The sequence below is a fragment of the Diadema antillarum genome, unplaced genomic scaffold (assembly GCF_040938485.1).
Source record: "Diadema antillarum isolate AM-2024a unplaced genomic scaffold, OU_Dant_1.0 seq00000615_RagTag, whole genome shotgun sequence".
Lineage (NCBI taxonomy): Eukaryota > Metazoa > Echinodermata > Echinoidea > Diadematoida > Diadematidae > Diadema > Diadema antillarum.
The window spans coordinates 423887-432345 of NW_027271539.1; positions in this window are offsets into that span (position 1 = coordinate 423887).

Below are 8459 nucleotides of genomic sequence, written 5' to 3' on the forward strand. Positions count from 1 at the left end.
CACGTAAAGTCTTTTTCTTGCAGAACCAAGGACATATCATGCTTCTTCTTCTTTCCTTTTTTCCTTTTTTTTTTTCTAATTTCCCTCACTTTAGTAGGTATAGTTTTTCTCCAAAACATTTTTAAAAATGTATCAGTTCTTTCCACATTTGGTTACCTACCTGCATTTCAGCAATCTGTATTTGCCCAAACTTACAGCCTGACTTCCAGTCATGGTCCCTAATACTGTATATGCTTTATATTTTGTGACCATTGCATTAACTTCACAATTGAAAACTTCACAATTGAAAACAACAAGTTATGTGATGAAATAAGTATCATTTATATTTTGATTTAAGAGAAAAGTCAGCAGTCTGCTGTTGCTATTCTGTTAGCTGCACAGATTGCCAGCTTTTTGGTATTCATACATATAAATGTTATTCAGTTTAAGTCTGTTTTTTTTTTTTTATGTATGTGTGTGTGTGTGTGTGTGTGTGTGTGTGTGTGTGTGTGTTTGTAGGTCTGTATGTTTGTTTCTTTATTTGTAATGACTCATGTAAAAAGCAAGGCTAGCATCACACATGTCTCCCTGCCTTGGTGGACTGTTCTACTCGCCAAGAGTTTCATGTGATTTGTTAATAGTGTCAACCTACCGAGAATTGCCCAAGATGTACATGTACAATTCACTGGCTTGAACAAGATACTACCATCTCAAGAGAAACGAATTGCAAATCAAGCTCTGTGTTTGAGACATGGATAACACTATGTACAAATTTAGAAGTATGGAGATGAATTTGTTATGCGATGTACGCTGGAAATTTGACAGCTACTGTCTTATATCTTATGAGTACAGATAATATAACTGGTCATTCTTCAGGCATGTATAAGTTGTGCAAGGGCTCACATCACAGAGCAATCTGGTGTCTGTCAAAATATAGTGATATGAACCAAACCCTCTTGGTGAGAGTTCAAATAAAGTGACAGACTGATGAACGTTTTAGACTACTCTGCTTTTATTACCTTTCTCCTCCTTTCCGTCTGACTGTATTTTATTTCATTCTAATTTTGACCAACTGATTTTTTTTTTTTTTTTAATGGTAGTAGTGGAGAGGGGCAGTTAACGGCAAGAGTAACTACTCTCCCTTTCGCTCGCTCTTTTTATGGGATGGGAATTGGGTGAAGGGATGCATGAGAGGTGAGGAGAGGGTGGGGTGGAGGAAGGGTGTTAAGTGTAAAAAGAACCAACACAGCAGACCAGGGCTTACTGTTGTTATCTTGCCAGAAGAAGGCATAGTTGTATCAGGATATAATTGTTGTCTGGTTATTGAGATCATTCTTATTAACTGACATGGTCAAACTAAAATGGGACAGTGGTCCTGTATTGTGATTACTGCAGAAGTGGACATTTTCACAGTGTGAAAACTTTGCTCATTTCGCCCATCCAGAAACTAGACAAAAATACAAGCTTGAATTGTAAAGGTTCATCTGATTGGTGATTTCATAGAAATACGTTCCTTTTTCACAATCATCATCTACGACGCAGTCCAAAGAAGCCACCAGTCGTAGGCGAAAGTACTCACATAGGTATAAAAACAATTTTATTGTGAAAAAAGAGCATTTTTCAAAAAATAGAAATAAAAGCATGCAAATGTTTCTGCTTGACATATACATTCCAGTAATAAATGTCTTGATTCTACGGAATTAGAAACGTGAAATTTTCTTACCCAGCCGAGCCTGAAGAATTACTCACGGAAAAATATCCACTTTTACAATGCGTGAATGGTGATTCCCTATTGGCACTTCCCTTTTACATTGCTTGTGTAGTTGGAATGTATTTTAAGTACAGGCTATTGCTGTGCCACTAGATAAAGTCTTAAGTAAAATACATAGGCTAGCCCTTATGACATGAATTAAGTAATTGCCTATCAAAATGAATAAAGTGTACAACCTGATGTTACTGCAGTCACTGCATAATTATTTCTGTCGTGGCCTTAGATATGACAGAATTAGTTATGCACAGAGCAGGAGAAGTACATATTTGTATACGTTGTAATGCCACCATTGTCAAGCAGTAACTTGCTGTAGTTTTTTTACTTTGTTTCTTTATGATTGTTTTGTGAGCCACTGCCACTGTCTTATTGCTGCTGTTTAATGTTAGCTTTATAATAGTGACATATACTGCCATGTAATTCACCCTCATGTCCCCGCAGTAAGACAGGTTATTGCCTGCATCTCATGGCTGTGTGATGATTGATGTTATACAAACTTGTCTTTCTGTCTAGGGTCATATTTCTGGTGTCAGTATCGTGCATTTTATTCAGCTGCCAATAATACGTAGTCTCGATGTTGAATATTTTTGTCTCTGCAGGTTGTTGTTTTTATTCATTATTGATATTTTAAAGATTGTACATTTCATTTGAACATAACCCGTTGACGATGGGCTGATTTTGCTCCAACACGCATTTCCCATAGACACCTGCCCGAGTATAACTCGGGACTCGTCCTCAACGGGTCAATGATCTCTATAATATTATTTGATACTGAGGGATCCAAGCATACTCTTCACAAGTGCCGGTAATAGGAATGTGATGCAAAGTGTGAACCTGAGTGGGAACAAGTTTTAACCTTTATTTAGATAAATGCTTATGCCTCCAGATTTTGGGAAGCACAATAAAGCACAGCTCCCTTTTGCTTCCTTTTCCGAAAAAAGTGAGGAAAAACATCTCTGATATTCCAGATTTCATTGTTGCGACCAAAAGTGCAGACAACTATTAAAGTATGATTTTAAGAAACTGTTGTTGTCTCATGATGACTGTTTTCCCTCACTGAGTCTGAAGAATAGCATAAAAATGAAATAACATCCCTGCCATTCTGATCAAAATCAATCTGAATGGGTATATTGAAAATGCAAAGAAATTACAATAATTAGTTGTTTTTGATGTATAATGAAGATAGGGTGTCTAGTTTCTCCCTGCTCCACAAGCCCTCTCCTTCTCTCTCTCTCCTTCTCTCTTTAGTGATTGTTTTGCCACAATTGTGACTGGCAAATTGGCACCTGTGTTGTAGGCAGATGTGTGTCTATCCTGCAAAATGTAGTTTGGGTTCAATCTCGGCCAAGCAATGTTGTGTGTTGTCATGCTGTCCCCTGTGATGAGAGGCAAAACGTGGGCACCACTCAGATTAGACATGAAATGGAGCCCTGTGTGTCAGGGATCTGCAATTCGTGTTCATGAAAGAGCCTACTTTAAAAGGGGAGGTTTCCCCAAATATACATGCCAATCGAGTGAATGCAGCAATTAGAATGCATCTTTAAAGTGTGAGGAAAATCCATCAGAAAGTTATGAATGTTTTGAGTCGTTGTTGCACCATCATCGCTGGATGAGACAACTGCAAGAGTTCACAACAATGATATTTAAAGCAAAACATGGTGAGAATTTTACTAAAATTTCATTTTATCAGTGGAAAAAAATGGGGGTGCTGTTCGTTATTCCGAAGGTTCGCTATTTCGAAGGTTCATTATTCCGAAGGCTGTCAATCCGAAACACACAAATTCCCTATACCTACAGGTTCGTTAATCCGAAAATAAAAAAGGGTTCGTTAATCCGAAAATTTGTGGCGCTATTCCGAAGGTTCATTATTCCGAAGATTGGTTAATCCGAAAATGAAATTCGGAACAATGAACCCTCGGAATAAGGAATCTTAGGAATAAAGAGCCTTCGGAATAACGAACCTTCAGAATAACGAGCTGTAACCAAAAATGGTACAGTCAGATGTGTGTCTATCTTGAAAAATGTAGTTTGAGTTCATGCTCAGCCAAGCAATGTTGTGTGTTGTCATGCTGTCCCCTGCAATCAAAATTTCATTTTGTGTAAAAAGGACACATTGCTTCAACTTGTTACTGACATTGTGTGGATGGTAATGTTAGGTAATGAAGAGGAGATACATCCAATGGACAACCAAATAAACTTTATCTCAAATCTTAGTATTTTATGTTTGCATTTTTAGTTCACCCAAGCCAAAGGCTCAAGTGAGCTATTCTATCACTCATCGTCTGGCATCAGTTGTGTGTAAACTTTTTGAATTATTTTTCATTTTCTTCTTGGCAACCCCTTGACGGATTTTCACTACACTTGGCAGGTAGCATCCCTTAGGATGGGATTTCACGGAGCACACAAACGATTTGCGAAGGACGAGAATGGCAAAATCCAGCAGTCGTATTTTAGTCTGCAAAAGATCGCCAGTCGAACGTGATGGTTCGGAAGCGTCGTCAGTTGTTCGCGAATGTCGTTTTTACTCCGGCGAAAATTTCAAAAAAGTTTGAAATTTTTTTCCGAACCTTTTCCACACACTTGGTCGTGATTTGCTCGTGAATTGTTCTCGAAAGTGTCTTTAAAGCCTCGTCATATGCGCAAGACCTTCGTAAGACACGCGCGATGTTCGCAAAATGTTCGTGAAACCCCAAACAGACTCCGAAACTTTGGAGAATGTCTCGCGTATGTTACGTGAAATCTGCGAAGTTTTTCCGATCATTTTACGACGCAATCGCAAACTGTTCTTGTACCTTTTGAGACATTCTCGCGAACATTTAGCGCACGTTTGGGGATGTATGACCTACGATACGTTTTCTACAAATAAAAATCGAAGCATACATCTAAACATCAAAAAATTTTTAACAACTATAGTAACAAAAGTAATTAAAGACTATCAAAGAGAAAGAAATATAAAAAAAAATCAGAGATACACTTAGAATTAATCTAAAGTATGTAAAATTTGAACTGTAGAGATTATGTGTTGGAGGAACTGCAAAAAAAAATCAAATGCTTTACTAGTGGCGATACATGTAGGTTCTAGGAAAAAAAATGTAGGCAATCACACGATAGAGAAATGAGAGAAAAAGAAAGGAGAAATAGAGGAAAGAAAAACAATTCAGCTCAAGACAGCTTCCACCTCTCCTTGGGTACATTTTCTCCCATGATTATTGAAAATTTTTCGTTGTTCACATTTCCGTCGCGTGTACTTAAGCAATGATACACACGACGTTCGCACATACGTCGTGGAAACTTCGCACAAATTGCGCAAGAATAGTTTTCGGCATCATTGTCGGAATACATTCGGAGAAAAACTTTTCCAAATGTTGGATTTTGTCATTCGCGTCCTTCGCAAATCGTTCGCGTTCTGTGAAATCCCACCGTAAGGAGATAGAATCTCAATTTGTTCACATGGGCACCATGCTCCCTCCCCCATGGGGCCCCAGCCCCCCCCCCCCCAAGAAAATATGGAATATTTTAAAATCTTCTTCTCTAGAACCAGAAGTGATAGAGCTGAGTTAATGCTAGAAGTAAGTAGATTGATGACTGTAGTTTCAAGTTTGTTCATGGCAGCTCCAGGGGATGCCCCCTTAGGGCCCTGTGAGGGGGTTCATATTGGGGCCTAAATTGTACATTTTCATCTTCTACTTGTCAAATTTTCTCCAAACTTGGCAGATGTTATCGCTAGGGTGATAGAATAGATATTTTCTACAAACTGGCACCATTCCCCACTTGGGGGTCCCATGGAGCATGATGTCCTGGGGTGGGACAGATAGTGGGAAGAGACAAACAAAACCCCAAAAGTAAGGAATCTTTACAAATATTATTCTATCAAACCTTAAGCGATATTCAAAGCTGAGTTACAATGTGGTCCATAAAAAGTTAGATTGCTAACTGTAGTTTCAAGTTTGTTCATGGCAGATTGGGGGCTGGGGCATGGGGGAGGACCAAACTGGAACCAATTTTTATGTTTTCATTATTTTCTTCTTGTAAATGCATTAGCCTGGAATCTATACACACACACACACACACACACCTGCACACACACACACACACACACATACACACTCGTACACACACACACACATGCACACACACACACACACACACACACACACAAACACACGCTCACACAAATCTTGTTTGAAAATTCTTGTTTGAAAATTTGAAAATGAGTAAATACATTAGGTTTTAAAAGTGTACTTTCAAGGGTTATTTATGATCAGTCCAGGGGTAGGGCGGGGACTGAATTAGGGGCCAGTTTTTACACTTTATTCTTTTTTCTTTAAACTGCATTGTCATATTTTCCAAATACAGTATACTTTGCAGGTATTTTTACCAGTGTAAAAGAATGCGTGGAAGGTGAACTTGTGATACTGATAAGGTACCTAAGGTGAGCGTGAGACCCACAGATCTCCTGTCTAACGAGTACAGTTGGAATCAATTTCTGTGGCATTCTGTATCCTGTGATATACATACGTAGATGATTAATTGAATTACACATGAACTACATTCAGAGAATCAAAACTTATAGAAATGCCTATCAAATGCTTGCCACAGTATTTCATACATCAAGAGAGAGAGAGAGAGCCAGGAATAGACCTTGGGGTTGATCAAATCTAAATTCCATTTATCACTAATGGAATGCTAAGTAGATGACATCATAGATTTGTGAATGTGAATATAAAGATAATGCTTCCTTTTTATTTTAGTGTATTCACATAGGAATGGCTATCCTCCATGAATTAAGCAAGATGAGCAATAAGATTAGGTCACATAATCACCACTGAGGTCATGTGAACACCTGTGACACATTATCTAGTAACAGATTTGTAACCCTGGTGATATACATCATGAGGGGCTTTTACCTTGAGAGTGGGGTGATCTCATTTAGTTAGCAGTTGTTGTTCCTGCTACTGTAAAACATGATATATTCGTGGCACGAAATTTTCGCGAATTGGAGCCGACGGCCTTTTTCGTGGCAAGAAATTTTCGCGAAGTGCCTCTTGCGTTCAATGCATATAGTGTAGATAAGAGATTTCGCGTGCATTTTAATTTCCCGAATCTTGGCGCTCGCGAAATTCACGAAATTAAAATGCATGCGAACATTTCTTGTTTTACAGTATGTACATTGTTCAAGCTGTAGTTTACTTGATTGATTGTAAGATTACAAACTTCAACAAAATCAAGAAATATCAATGAATCACCTTTGTCTTCACAGTTTTAATTATAGTATTAGTGTCTGGATTGTACATTTTTACCATTTTTACCATTTTGTTGTGTAGGGGTATTTCATTGTAGATAACAAAATTGTTTCAAGTGTAATTGTAACCATGCTGGTCTTAGGTTTCCTATACAACTGCGCGATTGGTGCAAACAAAAGGAAGTTGGCTGCTGTGCTCGTGACTGCTGAAAATTAGAAGTTCAAAACTGCATTGATTGTATGGTGTGTTTGAATTATTTAGACATTAATCAGTAATCAGCTACCTGCACAGTTATTGACAATTAGGATGTGCAGACAACAGTACCCTATTTCAGATAGTAATATTGCAAGGTGATGTCAAGGGGGGGGGGGGGGGGGGGGGGCGAGGTTGTGGAGGAGGAGCAAATTAGGCTCCATCCACCATTTCAGCTTGCATTGTTCATGGAAGAGTGTATACATCATCATACTGAATTGCATTTTCAAAGTGCATTGGAGCTTGGAATTGGATTTTGTGTCAGTCATCACTCATCAGCATTCACAGTAGACCTGGCTGCTTCTCCGTCCGCCATGTGACATAATGCATGTGGCAAGGGCCCCCAACAATTACGTGCAATCATGAATTACCCATAGCCCCACCCTGTAAGGGGTCTGGTGCTGTAAGAGTAGACTGTGATAATTGTATCTACCATGGCAACAGTTAAAATTTCTCACAATTAATTTGCTTGTATTTTAGCAGTTTTACTTCTTTGTAGCTTGTGAATGCTCTGTCCTTTAGATGCAGTATGGGCCTTGATAAATATGTAGTTCAAACACAGGCAGAATAAGTCAATTTTAATTAAGGCTGTTTTGTAGGACATTAAAGTTTATTCACTGAGAATTCCATTTATTGAGGTTACCAAACTTTGCAAACAGATACGACTTTATGGGGAAAAAATCCGTGTTAAGGGCAATTCCGTGAAAAATGTTACTTTTCCTAAAAATCCTAAATCAGCAATAATTTAAAAAATATATGAGCTACAGGGACAATTTTAGTATCAAATGCTAGAAATTGTCAAGTTCTTCATTTCGTTGATGAAATGGTCATTTCATTGACGAAATAACTGATTTCGTAACGAAATAGGCCATGCGACACTTGGCACCCCATAAAAAACTACAGTGTTTGTCTATTTCATAGATATTATCTAATTATTCCTTCATTGTTGTTTTGCTGTGGTGTTTTGTATCCTGTCTTTTGTCACATTCTTTGCACAGCTAGCAGGGCTTGATATTAAAGATTGAATGCTTGAGTATACCCTATACTTTAAAGCCTCTTTTCTCAGTACACACTTTTCCAGAGTATGGCTTTCTTTTCGATATTTACATAGCTTGGGAGAGTCCATTTGAATTGAGTTACACATTATTTTCAAGCATAAAGTCTGCTCTTTCAGATCTGCCTTTCTCTAGCAATCTATGTCTGGCAACTTTTTGTGG